The sequence below is a fragment of the Camellia sinensis genome, chromosome 2, assembly GCF_055761805.1.
Source record: "Camellia sinensis isolate YWXY chromosome 2, ASM5576180v1, whole genome shotgun sequence".
Classification (NCBI taxonomy): Eukaryota; Viridiplantae; Streptophyta; class Magnoliopsida; order Ericales; family Theaceae; genus Camellia; species Camellia sinensis.
This window is the reverse complement of record NC_138962.1, coordinates 166,672,228-166,679,304: the sequence shown is the minus strand read 5'-3', so window position 1 is coordinate 166,679,304 and position 7,077 is coordinate 166,672,228. Positions and strand designations below refer to the sequence as shown.

At 30.1% G+C, this 7,077-nt stretch overlaps 1 long non-coding RNA gene across 1 annotated transcript; it reads left to right on the top strand.

The window, feature by feature from the left end:
• Positions 1–1,543: 1,543 nt before the first annotated feature.
• On the top strand, positions 1,544–4,217 carry LOC145820441 (uncharacterized). The gene is made up of 2 exons (XR_014361996.1): positions 1,544–1,793; positions 3,922–4,217. It is a non-coding gene; the product is annotated as an uncharacterized LOC145820441 (long non-coding RNA).
• The last annotated feature ends 2,860 nt before the right edge of the window (positions 4,218–7,077 follow it).

The following is a 7,077-nucleotide window of genomic DNA, read 5'->3' as shown; positions in this document are numbered from 1 at the left end:
ACATTTCATTTTTTGTCGATTATTATAGTTAAGTTCGATTATGGTTTGTCAATTGAAATCATAACTTTAAAAGTTAGTTGCTAAGATCAATGAGCCAATATCAAATCAAGCACCAAATCTGCAAAGTGGTTCCTATCAAACATGGGATATGGATAATGTTGCGGGAATTATGGGCTTATTGAGGAAATCATGGGTTTGGATTATCTATTTCTCTCATGTGCCTGAGCTTATAAATAGGCCAAGAGAAATATAAAGAGTATCAATCACACATCAATAACCAGTCACAAATCGTGAAGAATTATTTAGGAATAGTTTAAATTAGCATTTTTATGAGTAGATTACGTGATACTTTTTTCAACCCCCATTTTCTTTTTTCTATCGATTGTTGTATTTATTCAATTCTTTGTTATGGTTTAAGTTCTTGTAACTAATGAGAAATGACAACTTATTCGAATTAATACATATTTGTTCTATTCCATTTTTTCTTTATTTAATTATTTGCAAGGAAGTCCTAAATCTATTTAAGGCATAGACCTCAACCACAAAGTCTAATCTTTTTATGTTTATTTGAAAATTAGTTTAAGTCTGTCGATCAATTACTATCGATTGGGCTTAAGCAAGATTTTTACCAACTTAAATTGGCACCCCGGGTGGGACCATTCTAACTTGGAGTGATAATGATAAAGAAGAATACTTTTCCTTATGGAATCATGCCACCCATGGATACAAGCCACCAACGGAGTGGCAGTGTTTCTCTAGATACAAATTATCAGTGGAATGTATCATATTCCATGTCAAAAAATTGTCAATGTTATTGTAACGACCCCATCTCGTATAATAATTAGCATTTAATTGATTAAGGAAATTTAAATTTTAATTGCCTATTATTCTAATTTAATTTGAGATTTATGAATAGTGTAGAGATTGATTCCTATATAATTCTATTGAGAATTTACTTTTGAATAAGAAATTGAAAGCCTAAATGGCTTAAGAGATTATAATTGGTGAATTGAATTTTTTTAATTTCGAGTATTGAACCATATGGGAGTTTAATTAAATATTCGATTTTATTAAGTGGGTCCGAATTAGAGTTGATTAAGTAGTGAGAATTGGAAATTATGAGTTAAATTCATTTATGAGGTGTTCAATAGAATATATAATTTATTGATGAAGATTTTGAAGTTTAATCTAAAATTAAAAGCCTTAATGATTTAAGAAACCAAAATTGAGGATGGAAATAAGTTTAATTTAATATTTGGAGTCTTTTGGGAGTTCGATTAAAAATCTGATTCAGAATGATAAATTAAATATAATTAATTGGGTCTTAATAGAAGTCAAATTAGACTAATTAAATTATGCGAGATTTATGATTAGTTATGATTAATTAACTTATGTGCTAATCAAGATGTATTAAGATCAAGTGTTGCCTAATTAAGTTAATTTTAATCATAAATTGAATGGTATAAAATTTGAGCGTATATGTGAGTGTGGGTGTGCAGAGAAATTCTGTGTGTGGGTGTGCATGTATGTGTTGAGGTAGAGCTCAAAGAAGAGGTGCAAGTGTGCACACGTGGGGCATTATTAAGAAGTGAAGTGTGTTATATGTCAGTCGAGAAGAAGAGAGGGAGCTCATTCTTGAGTCCATCAGTTTCTGCTGGAAGGAAGCTTAGAAAGAGAGTCAGTTTAAGAGCTCAAGGGTGTAAAGAAAGAAACCCACCTTGTAATAGAAATTGAAGGAAGAACAAGGGGAATTAAAGGAAATCAACACATTATATCTGAAATTGAAGCTTAAGGTAAGAGATTTATGCTTAATTCATGTACAAACTCCATATACTAGTTAAATTAAGGAAGTTATGAAATCAATTCATGGAATTTGTAAGAAAATGGGTTTGAATAAGAAATTAAGCTAGGCTCATGATTATGAAAGTAAACTTAGAAATTAATTTTTTGTTTTTTTATTTTTTTGGGTTTGATTTTGAATGTCATGCTTGAATTTGAGTCTCATTTTTACATGCATGTAAATTGGAGGAATTAAAGAATAAATATGGAAATAATTGTAGGAATTCTTCAAATTGAGCTTGGGTTTAGAAACCTTGATATATATATATATATATATGAGATGTATATTTGCATACACTATGAGTTTTGAAAGGATTTGAACCATGCAAGTTATTATACATTTGAACTTGAAGACAAGTTTTGAAAACCATGAGTTCAGAAAATATGGGTTTTGATTTTGATTATTAATCCATGCATGTAATGTAATTTAAGAGTTTTATTTAATCTAAACATATTTTGGAATATATATTAAATTAGTTGGTTTTATTTGAATTGCATACATGCAATATGTGCTAGAAAAATTGACATGAAAAGGAAGAATTGGAGCTAAGATCAAGTTTATGAAGTTTAATTAGAAATTAATTATTTTGGATTTGATTTTGAAAGTTGTAAATAAATTAAGCTCCATAAATTAATGTAATTTTATTGTGCATTTGATTTTGAAAAAGAATTTTAGAACCATGAATTCATCGGTTTTGATTTTGAAATTAAGGTTTTAATTTAAATATTATTTCAAGACTTTGAGCAAATAATTTATAAATAAATAAGTGTTTATGTTTTCTAAAGTATTTTCAAAGTTTTGATCAAGATTAGTATGGGTTTAAAGATTGAAAATGCATTTGAAGGCCATTTTTGAGAAATTCAAAACTCTGAAATTTTATAAACCGCTGGAGTGGTATAATTACCGCTCAAGCGCACATTGAGGGCTTCCAGTACTTTTGCAGTCTTTTACAGACCGCTTGAGCAACTGAAGGTTCGCTCGAGCGGACAACTATTTTCAGCATATTTTGAAAAACTGCATTTAGTTCATATTTTCATTCTCATCTCTTCTCAAGCATTCTAGATATGATTTCTATCTCAATGAAGATTAATAAGCTCACAATCAACATAAATTAGTTGGTTAAAGAATAAATCATTGATTAGTAATAATTGATTAAGAAGCCAAGTAAGAAATCGGTCTATTGAAAAAGGACTTAGTAATAAAAGAATATGTGAAATAAGAACCTGATTCATTTGAATAAAGAGAGAATACACGTGGTAGAACCTCAGGTTACTTAGACAAAAAAAAAACAAGAGAAGTCAAGTTTGATCAAGGAAGTGACATTGTGTTTTAATGTATATATGTTAAGTGTTTATGTAGGTCATGCGTTATTGTCTGCCTGATTTATCTGATCTATCCAATCTGTCTGATTTGCTTCTGCAACTATTTGTGAGTAATAACTTAGTAAAACTATATTCAACTTTATTTATTTTCGGTATGATGAATAAGATCTGTTTTTCGAAATGTCATGTTCTATACAACGAATGATTGTCCAATTTTTGAAATGTATTCGTGGCATCTTTAGCATTATGTGATATCTGTTAGTTGTTACTCGGTATCGGAGATTCCATTATAGAACTTAGTATATTTGTTATCTATCACCAGCACCGGAGGCTCCATCATGGAGCTCAACATATCTGTTATTTGTTACCCGGTATCGGAGGTTCCATTATAGAACTTCGTATATCTGTTATCTGTTACCCATACCGGAGGCTCCATTATGGAGCCCGGCATATCTGTTATCTGTTACCCGGATCTGAAGGTTCCTTTATAAAACTGGTTACTCATAACCACTATTTGCTCTATATTTGTTCTGTTAGCACTTATGGATGTACCACGTATAATTAAGCATGAACTCTAATTTTTGTATATGATCTGAATATGAATATGAATATAAATAGATTTGAAATCTTAATATGCATAAGACTTTGTTTATGATATAAACTATGATTTCTGACTCTGTTATGGACATCATTCATTAAAACTCTTTACTCTGTTATTATTCACTGGGCTCCAACTTACTGTATTATTTATGTATGTAGGTGATTAGACGCGTGACTAAGCCTAGAGTTTTTGCCTGGACTCTGTTTTGTCAGCTAACCTATATGCCTCCCATGGAGGTTCCGGATATGTTAAGTGGTTATGGTTATGCGTATGAAGTTCAAGTTTTGTTTTCTTGTTTTGGTTTAACAAGTGTTTTTGTTTGTTCTGTATTTAAGGCTAAGTCCCCTTTTGTCTAGCCTATATATATGATGATGTGTAAATGTGTGTAAATAAAGTTTAAAATTTTCGATCTCATATAAGTCTACATAGCTCAATGGACATTGCATATTTGTTATTTGCTTCCTCTAGCCCCTAATATTATGTTAATCTGTCTCAGAAGCCTTCGGTAATCCCAGGATTACTGGCCGATTATGATACTAAACCTATAGGGGTGGGTTTGGGTTGTAACAGTTATGGTGGTGGTTCAATCACTTATTGTTAATATAATGGCATGACAAATGATATGCAAAAAATGATTTGGCGTTGTAAGGATGAAATTTATTGGTGTGGGAGTGACAGTTTAACCTTACGAAGAGAAATTAATTCTCTTTATTGGCAAAGATTTCAAATAATTTCATCATCTCTGTATTATTTGATGCAAAGAGATTTAATTATTTTGATGAAAAAATTAGAGATTGGGAAGAAAAATTAGAAGGCATAATACCCAATAAAAAAAATAAAGTATAAAATAATATGGCTCACAAGATTAATAAGCCTATTTTTAAAGAATCAATTATTTATGAAGAGCCAAGGTATATGGCTCGGGACGTTAATACACCTACTTTTAGAGAGCCAATTCTTCATGAAGAGCCAAGGTATGTGACTCAAGGGGTTAATATATCCGCTTTTATATCCGCTTTTAAAAGACCAAGTTATGAAGACAATATGATTTTGGAGAGTTTTCATAAGCCGTTAATGGCTAGAAAAAAAGAACATCTCTTTCTCTCAAAAGACATTAAAAGTTCATCACAAAATTATAGTGAAAATACACTTAGGGGGCATGGTTTTTTGCCAAACATCGTAAAGAGTGACAAGCCATTAATGGCTAAAAAAAATAATAACAACCCCTTCTCGCAAAAAATGTTAAAAAATATTACAAAATGATGGTGAAAATTCACTTGGATGGCATGATTTTAAGTCAAAGATGGATAAAAATTATGAACTTGGGGGACATGATTTAAAGCCAAAGATGACTGAAAATTCTGAACGTGGGGGGCATGATTTTAAGCCAAAAATGACTGAAAATTATGAACCCACGTTTATTGAATGTGAATTTTTTGGCATTGTTCAAAGTGTCAAAGTTTATGAATTTTTCATAACATTCAATTATGTGAGTTTTGGGATCCAATATCCACTTTGGATTTGTGGATCACACCAAAACTTAATTTTTATAAGATGACTTGAAAAACAACAATGGTTGAAAAATGCTATATATAGTGAATTCTCTTTAATTAGCCAAACTATGGCTAACAGAAACTTGTTTTATTTTTAAAAATAAGGGATGTGGCTCTTTGTTGTGTCACTCGACAGAGCCAAAGATGAAGTGTTCACAAATCGACAATAATAGATTAAAAATTACTATGGGTATAATATAACTCTTCAAGAATTCAAATTGTCTGCACCGTAAAATATTTTCTGTCGATTGTGGTAAACCGCCTTATAAATCATTTAAATGGATTTCATTCTTCAATCCATTTAAATGAGGGGGCATTGTTTGCACCACATTTTATTTTTCTGTCGATTATGGCCTATTAATTATAGTCAAGTTCGATTATGGTCTATCAATTGAAATCATAACTATTTTTAAATAATAACATTGACCACATTTGTTTTTATTATTATTATTTTTTTCAACAGGCATGCTAATGTGGCATGACAGATGTATTAAGGATGTGGCATGATGACATGTTAAATGAAAAGCTAGAAAGTTAGCCGTTGCAGTAATTGAAAAGTTAGTTGTTGAGATCAATGAGCCAATATCAAATCAAGTACCAAATCTGCAAAGTGGTTCCTATCAAATATGGGATATGGATAATGCTGCGGAAATTATGGGCTTATTGAGGAAATCACGGGTTTAGATTATCTCTTTCTCTCATATGCCTGAGCCTATAAATAGGCCAAGAGAGATATAAAGAGTATCAATCACACATCAATAACCAGTCACAAATCGTGAAGAATTATTTAGGAATAGTTTAAATTAGCATTTTAAGGAATAGATTAAGTGATAGTTTTTCCAACCCCCATTTTTTTTTTTTTTTCTATCGATTGTTGTATTTATTCAATTCTTTGTTCTTGTTTAAGTTCTTGTAACTAATGACAAATGACAATTTATTTGAATTAATACATATTCTATTATGCTCCATTTTTTCTTTATTTAATTATTTGCAGGGAAGTCCTTATTCTATTTAAGGTATAAAACTCAACCACAAAGTCCAATATTTTTATGTTTATTTGAAAATTAGTTTAAGTCTGTCGATCAATTACTATCGATTGGGCTTAAACCAAATTTTTACCAACAGGCTGACGTTAGCATAATCTGTTAATTGACTTAACAGTTAGGAAACAGATGGGTCAATATGTAAAAAAAAACTTCAAACCTTAGGAAGAAAATGTAATTTTCAAAATCTCAAGGATATTTATGTATTAGTCATAAATCTCAAGGGGTGTTTACCGTTTCAGAAATCAAAAGATAGAAATATAAAAAATATATGAAAACGAATTTTGTGATCATGTTTATTAAATTAAGTTGCTATTTCACAAATCATAATAAATTGAACGCAAAACTTTGAGCAACTGTACTTAAAGATACTCCAAAAGAGTATGGCAAACAGTAAAACATCATTTTTTTAAGAATTTTTTTTAAGCTCTCTGATATTAAGATTTTGTAAGGTAAAAAATATATAATATTTTCATAATAGTTGGGACCCCTTAACATTTTCATAGAGAAAATTTGACACATAAATTTCTCTGATTTCACCAAAAAAAAAAAATTGAAATTTCTTTGATATGATCACAGAGAAATTTCATCGAAGGACCTTAGCTAATAAAAAAAATATATATAATCTCTTCTACTACCCAAACTTGGAGAGGAATGTTTCACTAAATTTTTTTTTTTTTAATCATTATGTTCAAATTCTAGTCCAGCAACAAGTTTC